This window comes from Petaurus breviceps, unplaced genomic scaffold (genome assembly GCF_028583685.1).
Source record: "Petaurus breviceps papuanus isolate PSGF00001 unplaced genomic scaffold, PetGlider_PUasm1.0 90977, whole genome shotgun sequence".
NCBI classification, from domain to species: domain Eukaryota; kingdom Metazoa; phylum Chordata; class Mammalia; order Diprotodontia; family Petauridae; genus Petaurus; species Petaurus breviceps.
The window spans coordinates 32,551,210-32,564,769 of NW_027187391.1; the positions used below are offsets into that span (position 1 = coordinate 32,551,210).

General features: G+C 38.0%; 1 pseudogene; it reads right to left on the minus strand.

Annotated features, from left to right (window-relative positions):
* Nucleotides 1-12,354: 12,354 nt before the first annotated feature.
* On the minus strand, nucleotides 12,355-13,251 carry LOC138153226 (triosephosphate isomerase pseudogene; annotated as a pseudogene).
* Between the last annotated feature and the right edge of the window lie 309 nt (nucleotides 13,252-13,560).

The following is a 13,560-nucleotide window of genomic DNA, read 5'->3' on the forward strand; positions in this document are numbered from 1 at the left end:
ATAAATATTTTTTCACATTTTTCCATGTTTCCTTATCTAGCCTGTAAATTCCTTTTAAAAAATATTTTATTCTGAACCTGAGAAAAAAAAGCAAAAAAAAAAAATGATTGTACATGAAATTGCAAATATATTATGTATTAGCCTGTAAATTCCTTGAGAGCAATGTCTTGATTTGTGTATCTCCTAAGGTAGACCTACTATGTAGAACCCCAGGAAATTTGAGAGCAGAGACCCTAATTAGTCTGAGTTGTGGTCATTATTCATTCTATACTGCCTCCAACAGAATATAAATTCTTTAAGCAAAGGAAGAATTTCATTTTTGTCTTTGTACCTCCAACATCTAGCACTATATCTGGACTCCTTCCTATTGCCCATACCTCTCTCTCTCTCTCTCTCTCTCTCTCTCCTCTTCTCTCTCTCTCCTCTCTCCCTCTCCTTTCTCTCCCTCCCATTCTCCCAGTGTCACATAGACCAAGCTGTCCTTCCCTATCTAGGCAGATCCCAGGGAAGAGATACGAACTCACATATGAAATGTAAAGGCCCAGGATTCCCAAATGAGTGTGGACATCAATCTCCTAGGGAGCATTAGTCTTCCATGAGCCTTTGATACCACTTTCACAGAGCTTTTCCACTCAATTAACTCGCTCTCACATCATGGAGAAAGCAATGGGCCAGCTTGAGAGTAAGATCAGATCAATATATTTCTACAATTATCTTTTATTATAGGCTGATTGACTTCACCTGACAATGGCTTCAGCCTATGAAAGGGTATGCCCCAATCATGATGCTGAAACTGCTAAGTCTTTTCCCTGAGGATCCCTGTGTGCTCCCCCTCCCTCTGTTCCAGCATCTTTTAACAGTTGCCTCTGCCGTTTCCAGTTGAAGTATCTTCTCCTGCGTGCCTTAAATGACCTTTCTATCTTTTCCTGAGATAGCTGCCTATCCTATTACTAATCCTTCTTCTACATCACATATCTATGATGGAGGCCTTTTCCTTCTTGTCAACCAACCAAGCACCAATGACAGAAGTAGAAATTTGGTAGCAGAACTTAGAGATATTTTTGCATTTTGTCTCTCTTCTCTTGGGAGTTGGGGGGTTTACTTTGCCTTATTTAATGAGAATTACCATCTGTGGGGAGACCACAACGTGTAACTAATAATGTTTGATATTCCTTGATAGTGACAGATTTAAAGGAAACAAGGGAAATTATTCTATGAGGGTAGCATTGTTTAATATGGATAAGGTCTAATTTTGCTGATTTGGTAGGTCTGATTGATTTTTAGGTGGAAAAGGAATAAGCATTTATTAAGCCACTGATTTATGCCAGGTATTAGGCTAAGTGCTTCCCAAATATAATCTCATTTGATCTTCACAACAACCCTATCAGAGAGGCAGGTGCTATTATTTTATATTTTAGGAAACTGAGGCAGACAGTGGTTGTCTTGCCTAGGCTCACACAGCTGGTATCATTCCAGTGCTACAGAAATATTTAATAATTGTTCTCAACATATATTATTTTAATATTTGCCATCAGCTTATTCAAAGAGATAATTGATTAGGTGTCTGCAATAGTGACTTCAACTTCTACACCTGGTTTAATGCTGATAGAAGTAATGTGTTGAACAGTTTCAGAAGGACTGTGCAAATCAATAAGGCGTTTGTGGATTCTCTTCTGGAACCAGTCCCAAGTCTTTGAATCCCAAGTGTCTTAATGGACATTGGAATAGGTCCCTTCACTTTTAAGTTCTTTTCTTTGACTCCTCTAATTAGGTCAGCACATACTTTCTCAAGTCATTTCACATTGTGGCTGCTGAGGATGGTACAGATCTTGTGAATGTCCACTTAGAGCTCCACAAGTGTCTTGCTGGTGTTTTTGAATACCATGGCAGTGGAGTGGTGGCTTTCTGTATGACTTATTTCCAGATGAGAGTGAACAGCGGTGAGTCAGGAGAAAGAGAGGCAGGGACTACCACTCTACAAGGTTTCAGTGGTGGTACCTTCACTAAAGATCTATAGTTCTCAATATTCATGATTATAGTTTGGTGGGGAAGTTGGAGAAGGAATTCAAGGGAAAGTTAAAGCACATGTGGTCAGCAGATGGGGCTTAAATTCTGGAGGACCTGGATGCTTGTACTTGGATTGGCAGAGCTAATGAAGAAGTGCCCCCAAGGAATTCTACTTTATACTTTATACACACACACACACACACACACACACACACAAACACACACACACACCAACCTAGATGAAGATTCATAGTGAGGACAAAGGAAAGTTCATGAATTATTATTTTTTATAATACTCATGGTTCAGGCAAAATTATTTGTTTGGTTGCTTCTAAGAAAGGGAAGAGGGCCCTGGGGAGCCACTGAGACCACTTTCTAGGAACTTCTTCTCTGTCTTATGGCAACCAATAATTGTCTAAAGCTGGATTTGAACATAGGTCCTCCAGACTCCAGGTCAAGACTCCTTCCATGGCTCTACCTAGATGCTTCTAGGTACCTTTTTAAAGGTGTTATTCCCAAAACTCTGCCATAGAAAAAGGTATAGAGAGAATCTCAAACTTTAGGCCCTATTCTGTTAGCCAACTAATCATTTTCTAATAACACTATACCCCTTGACAAAGAACATGGCTGTTGTTGTCAATATGGATAGGGTCAATCACAAGAAAGATTCTCTCAATTTAAATATAGTCCTCCAGTTATCTGTGGGTAGGAATAATGAAATCCACAAGTAAATCTGAAATGCCATTGTAGTCAGTATCTAAACTCATGAGCATCTTCATTATTAATAACAAATATTTATTGAGCACATCCAGTTGTATAGGACATAAAGGGAGCCTTTCTAAGTTAATGAAAGCTTATCTTTCACAACAGAACTACATATACAAGTCCTAAACATTTATTCCTCATTCTCTCCTGCAAGTATTGGTAGCTATTTGTCCTTTCTCTGCAATTTATCTTTCCTTTTGTGAAATATTCTGCAGCTTAAAGCAGATTAAACCATAATTTTATAAATTAATAGAACTCCTGTGGGAGCCCACTTTACCTGGACCCCATGTAAAGAACAGAGAGTTGGAGCAAGCAGGTTCCCCAAGGTCATGGTAGGAAGAACAGGGAGCCACCAAAGTGGTCTTTCACCCAGGTTCACTATCACATGGGAAAGGCCCCGAAGGTGTTGTCCAAGATACTCTGTTGATTAACCTTGTAACATAGATTAAGCATCACCAAACCATTATTTTGTCTTTGTTCACAAGATCTCAGGCCATTTGCAATATGAGCTGGGACATAAGAAACCCTCAGAGACACTTATGACACCACTCAAGAATTGTCATTGTTGTTTAATCATTTTCAGTTATGTTTGACTCTTCATGACCATTTTTGGGGGGCTTTTCTTGGCAAGGGTACTAGAGTGGTTTGCCGTTTCCTTCTCCGGCTCATTTTACAGATGAGAAAACTAAAAAATGCTAGACCCTTTCCAATGATTAGTCCATGGCCTTCCGAGGTTAATTCCTTAGACCCTGGAATTTCAAAACAATTTTCATGATAATTAAAACATTTTTAAAGCGTAAAAGAACTGTCTCACACAGAGAGAGAGAAAAAAACAGAGAGAAAGAGAGGGAGAGAGAGAACTACATAAAAATTATCACAATTAAAGCGAATCTGAAGAAATTGTTGCATAGAAAAACTGAAGAAATCATTTTGCCCAATCATCTGGCCCAGCTTTTTTTTCAATAACAATATATGGCTGATCTCATAGCCACTCTAGATAGCCTCAGAAGAAACTAATCTTTCCAGAAGTAACACACAGAGTCATGGAAGCTCTTTGAGGGCAAGGACCTGGCACTTTTTACTTCAAATTACTAGAACCTAATATAATATCTGATATTTTTAAAAGTGTTTAAATAAGTGGTTGTTGATTGCTTTGTTGGTAGTTAGTTCTTCCTACCATTTTGAAAAATTTCATTCTTATTCTGTTTCCAAACTGCATTTATTTTTACCACATACTTTCCCATAAAATAATTAGAAGTCAATCTTTGGTTGCTTTTCTAAAAATAACTCTAAATACTAGACAGAATGGGGAAGGTTGAAGGATATGGGGAAGAGAAAGAAAAAATTTTTTATCATTTAATTAAGACATATATCAAAATTAAAAGTCACTGGGGAAAAGGCCAATAATTTTCCAATAAAGTACAGGTTATTTAGCAAAAATAGTTCCATTTGATAAAAAGCTATGGAGTCCTATAGATTTTCATTGTACTACATATAAAATTGCTCATTCAAATAAGGAGGTTAACAGAAAATTCTATATATTCAGTTATTCTTTCTAAATTTTGAATCATTTGGCCTTGACAGCAAGCAATTATTCAATGTTATATTTATAACATACCTTAATAATTATCTATCAGCAGCCCTTGAGAACAATTATAATCAAACCAATACCCAGGTCAGGGCTAGACAATCTCCCTCCCCCCAAAGAAAAAACCCTCCAGATCATTTGTAGTAGCAGGGCCCCTTGGAGGGTAGGCTTTGCCCTACAGCAGTAGTAATTGATCAAGATAATATATCCACCAAAGTACCACCTACTCAGAAGACAGAACAAATTTCTTTTAAATTGAGTGTAAAAATGTAATTCATACTATTGAGAGGGATTGGACTGCCTCCTGATATCTCTTCTAAGAACGGTATCATGTTTCCATTTTAATAAGTGCATTTTATTTTTAAAACAAAAAAATTATCTACCGAGATGATGTAAAAAATAGTTGAGTGATCATCATGTAAAATGAGATACAAACTATTTAATTTAAGATAAAAGGATTTCCTTTTCTTCTGCATTATCTGGAAAGTTAAGTTCCCACTGTACAGATACCACCAAAGAGCAGTAGTTCAAGTAATTCAGATTGCTAAGGAATTCAAGAATTATTTGTATTTGGCTTCGGAATGTATAATGTGATTTTTTATCTTCAAATTTAGTATCCTAATTATGCTGCCCTTTGGCTAATATTAAAATTACTTTGTCTTCCCTGAGCACATACTGACCTACAGTGGTAGGAGGCAGCCTGCAACTGTGATGAATGATAGGGAAAAACCAACATGGGACTAGAAATTGTCTGCACAGATAATTGAGTCTACTCAACAGGTATTCCTAGCTTTACAGAATAGATACCATGTCTACAAACTCTCCTGTTTTGTTATATTCAAAAAGGAAAAAAAAATTGGATTCCTTATTTAAAAAAAAAAACCCCTATCATAAGCTGCTTTGAAATTCCTGGGGAAATGAGATAATAGTAATTCTATGTGAATAGCTTATTCAGTATCATTTCTACTAATTATTATTAATACTATTTTAATTAAAAAGAAGGGCTCACATTTCTACAGTTTTACATTTTACAAAGGGCCTCCCTCACACTGATGAGGAAGTACCCAATAGTTTCTCAAGCTCTATCACTCATCAAGTTTTGGATCCTTGTGAACTTTGGCCTCTTCCCCAGGATCTCTATTCCCCTGGCAAACAGTACCCCTACATTTGCTCCAGATTAAGTCATTATCATTTACAATTCTAGTTGCTGCTTTCTAGCATGAAGGAATCTCAGAGATCACTTCGAGTAACCTTCTCATTTTACAGATGAGGAAAACAAGTCCCAGAGAGGTTAATTAACTTGTCCAAGGTCCTATAGATAGTACATGACGGCACCAGGATTTGACCCCAGATCCTCAGAATCCAAATTTAGCTCTCTTTTTCTTGAACTATTCCACCTCTTGTAGTCTGCAAAGTCAATCATTACATATTTGAATGGTACCATGAGCTAAGCACTCTACTAGACACAATGGGGAATATGGAAAAGTATAAAATGCCTGCTATCAAGATGCTTAGAATCTAGAAAAATGTTAGACCTGGGGTTCATTAAAATGAACGCACTTGCTACTTCATTAATTTTTCTAAGTTCTGTAAAGGTAGTTTACTTAAAACATGGAAAAATTATAATTGCCAATCCCACAATTCAATTTCCTTTTCAGCACAATACTTGCTTGTTTTCCATACCGCAATTGCTTAATTTCTTAGTATTCATTGCCTGAGAAAAGTAATCTTCAATAGGTTATACATTTGTTCCATAGAAATGAATCCAGAGGAGGTGGTTAGAACATAGCCTGAGGTAGGTGACCAGGGTGAATGTTGGTGTAATAGGAATCCAGACAGGCATGGCAATTGGCATGTGCTAGGAGCAAAAATATTGACTAGACACAGATGAACTCTCTAGGCATAACTGACAGTTACTGAAAATAGAAAGTCTTATTAACATCTTAGAGATTTCTTTCACTTCTTCCTGACATTTCAACAAATGCTGAATTTAATGCATGGACCCCTTCTATGCCTGTGACTACAGATAAATGCATGGGATTATGAAAATGATCTTAACAAAATAACTGCCCACTCCTGCCCTCAAAAGCACCCTCCTCTCCTAATATAAACAGCTTTGGGTATGCCCAAAGGGCTATAAAACAGTGCATACCCTTTGACCCAGCGATATCACAAGTAGGCCTATATTCCAAAGATATCAAAAAGGGGGAAGGGACCTCTTTGTACAAAAATATTTATAGTAGCTCTTTTTGTGATGGATAAGAATAAAAAATTGAAGGGATGCCCATAAACTGGGGGGTGGCTAAACAAGCTGTGGCATATGATTGTGATGGATTATTATTGTGTTATAAGAAATGACAAGGAGGATGATTTCAGGAAAAAAACCTGGGAAGACTTAAATGAACTGATGCAAAGTGAAGTGAAAAGAACCAGGACAACATGGTAACAACACGGTAACAGCAATATTGTTCAATGAAGAATTGTGAATGACTTAGCTATTCTTAATAATACAATGATCCAAGACAAACCCAAAGGACTAATGATGAAACATACTATCTGCCTCCAGAAAAAGAACTGATATTGTTTTAATACAGACTGAAGCATGTTGTTTTTAATAACTTTGGGGAAAATAGGGGATCTGAATCCCCCACACTAACTCATGATATTGTAGAGACTTGTATTTAGAGTCAAAACACTCAGTTTCAATCCTGTCTCCTCCACTTACAGTATGACTTTGGACAAGCCATTTATGCTCTTTGAGAGGTTCATCTTCCTCAGCTATAAAATGGGAGAAATAACACTCTTAATTACCTAACCCATGGGGTTGATGTGAGGCTCAAATGAGGTGATGTACAAAGAAAGTTTTGTGAGGCTTAAATGTTAGACTAATGCAAGGTGTTATTATTATCTATTTAATGACCTGCTTCCCTTTGCCAGCAGGTAAGAAGATTTGTTTCATTGCTAATTAACTAGATCCTCTTTAACTAGTCGTTTTTCTTTAGATTCCTCTCATAATGTAGCTGTGTTCCCATTACCAAGGTCAGGCCACAAATCTGAACCTTTTCCCCTGAGTTTGAATTACCATAACCGTGCCCTCCTACCTCAAAGGAGATGAGTCAGAGCAGTGCTAGGGCTAGGATTCATAATAAAGCATTCTGTGCTTCTTGTAAATGAGGAGATTTAATTAAATTAATTGTAACAATGTAAATGCAAAGTCTAATTGTGAAGACTTTGAGTCATGGAAAACACTGTTTTATGAAATAATGTGTTGTAGTATACTGGTTTCTGGGGCAACTGTTCATACTGCTCTTTGCTGTTAAAAAAAACTCACAAATATGTGATATAGGTACCACATTGAACTGAATTGAATTGGACAAGTGTGTATGCACAACTATCATAATACAAGTAACACTTCACATTTATAGGATACATTAGGGTTTATAAATGGGGTTCCTCAAGCAGACTATTTGCTAAAGTACTAGAAATCTTTAGGCCTCAGAAGTCAGGTGACCTTGGGGAAAATGAAACTCTGGAAATCCCCTCATCACCCCACCTGCCAAATTAGGGAAGGCTAACAGAACAACCAATCAATCTAAAAGATTACATGAGGAAGGGGAGGGCTGTGGTTTTCGGCTATATAACCCAGCTTTGGCTTCTGTACCGAGGCCTTGTCTCTCTGGACTTCCCAGTGACGGGACCACCCGCTTCTGAGACATTCAATAAAACTTCCTGCTTTGACCTTGACACTTCTCCAAGTAGTCAATTTGGGATAGGGTCTCTGTACCCCACATAGAAAGTACTTTTCTTCAGAACTGTGTAACAAGATGACTATTCCAGGTAGATTCAGTAGTCATGTGACTGTTTAAGAATTAAAACAGTCAGTCAATACTGAAAGCAATGGCCTTCATTTGTTATATTTTAAATCATTTGCAAGGTGGCTTAACTTGAGACATTGAAGGGTAGAAGAGAAATAGAGACAGAGAGACAAGGAAGAGGGGGAAGGCAGAGGGGGAAAAGGGGAAGGGAGAGGAGGAGAGGAAAGGGAAAGAGAGAAGAAAGAGAACTGGGCTCATTATCTTATTTATCTTCACAACATTCTAGTAAGAAAGGTTGAAAGTAGGTTTAACTACTCCCATTTGCAGAGGAAACTTTAAAATAGATGAGTAAAGGGAATTTCTCAGGGCCACACAGTAATTAAATAGCAGACCCAAGACTGAACTCTGACCTCCGGACTAGTAGGTATAAACCTAGATACATAGAAGAAAAACAGGATAGGGGAGTTGTAGAGGTATGCCATTTTTTTTCTGTGGATCCAGAGAAATATTCCCATCTTCTCTCTGTCAAAGTCCCTCCTTTCTTTCAAAGTCAAAGTTGGTGCCATTCTCTTCACAAAACCTTCTCTACCTTTTCTCTCCTTCCCCACTGACAAGAGTGATCTCTTTATTCTCAAATTAATCTTAGTACACTGCCTTATGGCTCCTTTGAATGTCATATTCATCTTTAATGGCAGGGGGGTTTTAATACATACATTTTTTCCCTCTAAATCATAAACTACTTGAAAACAAAATCTTGTCTTTTCATTGTATTCCTAAGATTTATGAGTACCTCCATGATTTCATCAGTGTAAGTACTCCCTTCACTGGTACAAATCTCAACTCATCTATACCCTCTTGTCCTATGTGATTCTTGTCTATTTCTTTCTATAAATTCTCCCCAGGGTATCTGTGCTATGTCTTGGAAGCTTTTTGTTGATCTATTAATATTTTATAAAAATATCAGCACAGCACTATAGTTATCCATCTGCTATCCTTTATTCTCCATTCATGACTAGCCCACCTCCTTTTATCAGTCCTACGTGTCCTGATGTCATTTATGCAATTTCTGTTGTATAAATCATCAGCAGTAAATATCAGTCTATTTACACCTATCATGTTCTTTTCTATTACCCTTTGAATTACTTATAATTTCGACTTATTTGAGAACATGATGGTCCATAATTCACAATGATATAGTTTTTCTAGGAGATATTAAAAACATACTGATGTTTAAAAAAGAGATGGGCTTTTAAATCAAGGAACATCTTGGGATCAATGAAAATACCACACAGTTTCTCAAGTTTAGTCTCAAATTTCCTCTTCCTATTCAATTCTGGGCTCAGATCATTGCCCATATGCAGTGTATGTTCAAGATAAATGTAGCAGATGAGTACATTTATGTTGTCTATCCAACTACATGGAATAATCTGGACAAGAAGTAATTCTTGATCCATGTATACATGTATGTATATGTATAAATGTATATATGCATGCATGTATATCTACTTCTTCATCTAATTTTTCCCATATTTATTGCTAGGTCAGTATCTTTTTGGCAGTCATCATGAGTCTTAGTAAGGAGGTCAGGTAATGTTCCCTAGATAAATATAATCAGAAAAATATCACTGCAAATGGGAAAATCTAAAGAATCTCACTATCTACAAGGAACACATCTTTCCCTTTGGTTTGTGCAGGACATATGCATGAGACTGGCAAAAATCTTTGATGAGTATACCCTTTACTTAATATTGATAATCTGTCATTGTTGAACAATGTTACACCTGTAGTCAAAGAATTTTATGATCTTAATACACACATATGAGGGTCTCCTTTGAGGATAAGTTTTCTTTTACCTAATAAAATCCTTTTAAAGAAAAATCAACAAATTAGTTCACTGATATCTTTTATTCTCTACAAATTTTAGTCATTTGGGTATCTTCGGAGTGGCCTACTATAGATAATTGCCTGCGAAAGCCTGCCTGCTTGCTTGCTTTTTATATTTTTTCTCAAAAACACTCACAATATAAGCATTGACCGTCATCATTAAGAATTTATAGCAATTACAAAGTAGACGTATGGGTCAGTAATTATTGATTTCTTCTTTTCACTTTTGTGTTAGTCATAATATTCTTCATGTTATTTTTATCCTTTCAGAAATTTTCCCTCTTGAATATTTTGTCTTGAATGCCTTTCAATTCAGGCCACAGGGACAGATTTTTCTTTATGTATTTAATTAATTCTAATAAGTCTTCCTAATTTCATTTTTTTCCAGTGTAATTTTCTCTTCCTCATATAACACTTGGGAAACATTACTTTTTTAGCAACTCACTGCCATCAAGGAGAAGAGAATGTTAGAGAAACCCTGGCAGATATGTTCCATTTCACCTCTTTTCTTATAGCTATCAAAGTCCTACTTTTTCTCATCTTTAACTGTCTAAGAGAAAAAAATTACCTCTTTTTTCTTCTACAACTTCCCATTCTCTCATCCCTGGCTACCTGAGCCCTTCCCTTCCAAATCCCAAATCAGTTGCAGTCCATCCTTTTTCCTTTGTTCAACTTGGAATTCCAATCTATTGTTTACAAACTTAGATTTATCTTCCTTTCCCTCCTATACTCCTGCCATCTTCTCACTCACAAAGAAGTAACCTCCTCCAAAGGGTACTTCATCTTTTGCCATCCTCCCTAGTCCTTGATGCACCTTCTCTCATGTTCCCTAATGCTGGATCAGGAGCAGGAGGGGGAACACTCTTTGCCCCTCCCTCATACCTCTGGGTCCTCTCTCTACTGCTTTCATTCAGCAAATTTCTCCTCCTTTGAGGTTCAGCCTATCCAGATCCTAGTAGGGCTACGTCCCCCAGGCAATTATCTTTCCTTTCTCTAGGAGTTCTGTACTTGGTTCACCACCTCAAACCCTGATGTTATATTTGTTGGGAGATGTTGTGGAGATAAAATAACTTCTTGCCTTTTCCTTCTGCCTATATTCTTTCCCTTCTCCGATCTATCATCCAAATAGCTGGCAAATGGATAACCAAAAGATCATCTGTTTAGAGGGAAAGGGAACTTAGTAGTCATCTACTCCAACCCCCTCATTTTAGAGAGGAAGACACTAAGGCTAGCAAAGTAAAGCGACTTGGCCAAGTCATACAGGTTGTATCATAAACAAAACTGCACCCAGGTCTTACTCCAAATCTCAAACACATTCATTCTTTTTTTTTGGAGGGGGAAAGGTAAGGCAATTGAAGTTAAGTGACTTGCCCAAGGTCACATGGATAGTTTTTTGTGTTAAGTGTCTGAGGCCAGATTTGAACTCAGTTCCTCCTGACTCCAGGACCAGTGCTCTATTCACTGTGCCACTTACTAGCCCCAAACACATTCATTCTTAAGCACAGATGATCATGGAACTTTCCTTTTAGAAAACAAAACAAAACAAATCAAAATCCTTCAGTGGCTCTTTATTGCCTCTAGGCTAAATTAGAAACTTTTCTATTTGGCAATTAAAGTCTTTAGCAATCTGGTTGCTATCAACTTTTCCAGGATTATTATACATTACTCTCCACATACCTTTACATTCTAGCCAAACTGCCCTATTTTCTGGTCTTCATATATAACATTCCATTTCTAGTCTCTGGGCTCTTGCATCCTGTGCCTGGAATATAATTTCTCCTTTAACTCCACCTTTTAGAATACCCAGCTCCCTTCAAAACTCAGCTTAAGTATGAATTCATACATTAGGCCTATTACCTAATAGGTAACTGTTGAAATTACTTTGTATTAACCTTGTATAAATTTTATGTATACACACACATACATACATATAAATACACACACACACACACACATATATATATATATATGTATATATATATATATACATACTCACACACTTTATAAGCACATGCACTGAAGTGATTCTTCAAACCTCTATTACCATGGCCTAGATGGGTCCCCAGAGCAAGGCTACCACTTCTCAGGGCAGTAGGGATACTCCTGAGGGCTTGGGATGGTTTTTCTAGTATTAGGTATATCATAAACCCCCATTAATGTATTCTCCACCATGATTATCATTTGATATTAAATAGCTAGATTTGTTTTTTGTTTTCCTTCAAATTTACAATAAGTGGAAAAAGGCCTGGTCCATTGGAGGAAGGGCTGAGGAGCTGAGAACTGGGGCAGTGGAGGAAGGTATAGCTTGAATTGGATCGTGGAGGGAGGGGAATCAGCATCACAATCACATGGGAGGGGGAGGGGTAAACCAGATTTGTGTGGCCTTTTCCCAGCTCCGCATGTAAGGGAGTCAGAAGGCCACATGAAGGGCTCAGCTTTTGGCTTGGATGATGTCCAGGAATTCAGGCTTAAGGGAAGTTCCACCCACCAGGAAGCCATCCACATCAAGCTGGCAGGCCAGATCCTTACAGTTGGCCCCAGTCACAGAGCCTCCATAAATGATCCTGGTAGATTGTGATACAGGTTCTGAGACAGGGGTCTTAAGCCAGCACAGAAGCTTCTCATGCATCTCCTGGGCCTGCTGGGGTATACCAATATCCCAGACTGGTTCATAGGCTAGGATGACTTTGCACCAGTCCTTCACATTATCTGCAATGGCCTTGGTCTGGTCCAAAACAACCTTCTCAGTGATTCCAAATTTTCTTTCATCCAACTTCTCACCAATACAGGCAATCACTCCTAGGCCTTCTGACAAAGCATGGGCTACCTTCTGCCCAGTGAGCTCATCTGACTCCCCAAAGATATGTCTCCTTTCAGAATGTCCTAGGATCACCCAGTTGGCCCCACAGTCCTTAATCGTGGCAGGGCTCCCCAGTAAATGCACCCTTGGCCACTTTGTAGCAGTTCTGAGCAGCTACACCAATTTTTGCATCTCATTTCTGATGAACAAAGTCAAGGTAGAAAGCAGGGGCTCCACATACCACTTTGGTGTTGGCAGGCACCTTGGCCCCATTGATCATAGGGATGAGCCCTCCCAGACACTTCTTGTCCCCATTCATCTTCCAATTGTCCCTGGCAAAGAAATTCCAGGAGGCCATGGCTCATCGGTAAAGGGCAGTGACTTTGGAGGAGATTGAAGGTCAGCAGAAGAACACCTAAATTTGTTTTTATATAGTGGTGGTTACTAAGATTATGTTGTAAGAATAGCTAGTAGAAACAATACCCTAAAAGTCTATGACACACTCTCTCAGAGTACATGCAGATTTCAGGGGAAAGTAGTTTCAAGTTTAGAGAGTAAACATGGCAAAGGAAATACTCAAAATGCTTAGAAGTCCCTTTTCTGGAGCCTTAAAGATATCTCCCTTAAGTATAGTATGCTGGGTTATTTGTTTTCTGTGGGGTTTTTTGGGAGGAGGAGGTTCCCCCTGCTGGGTTTGTTCT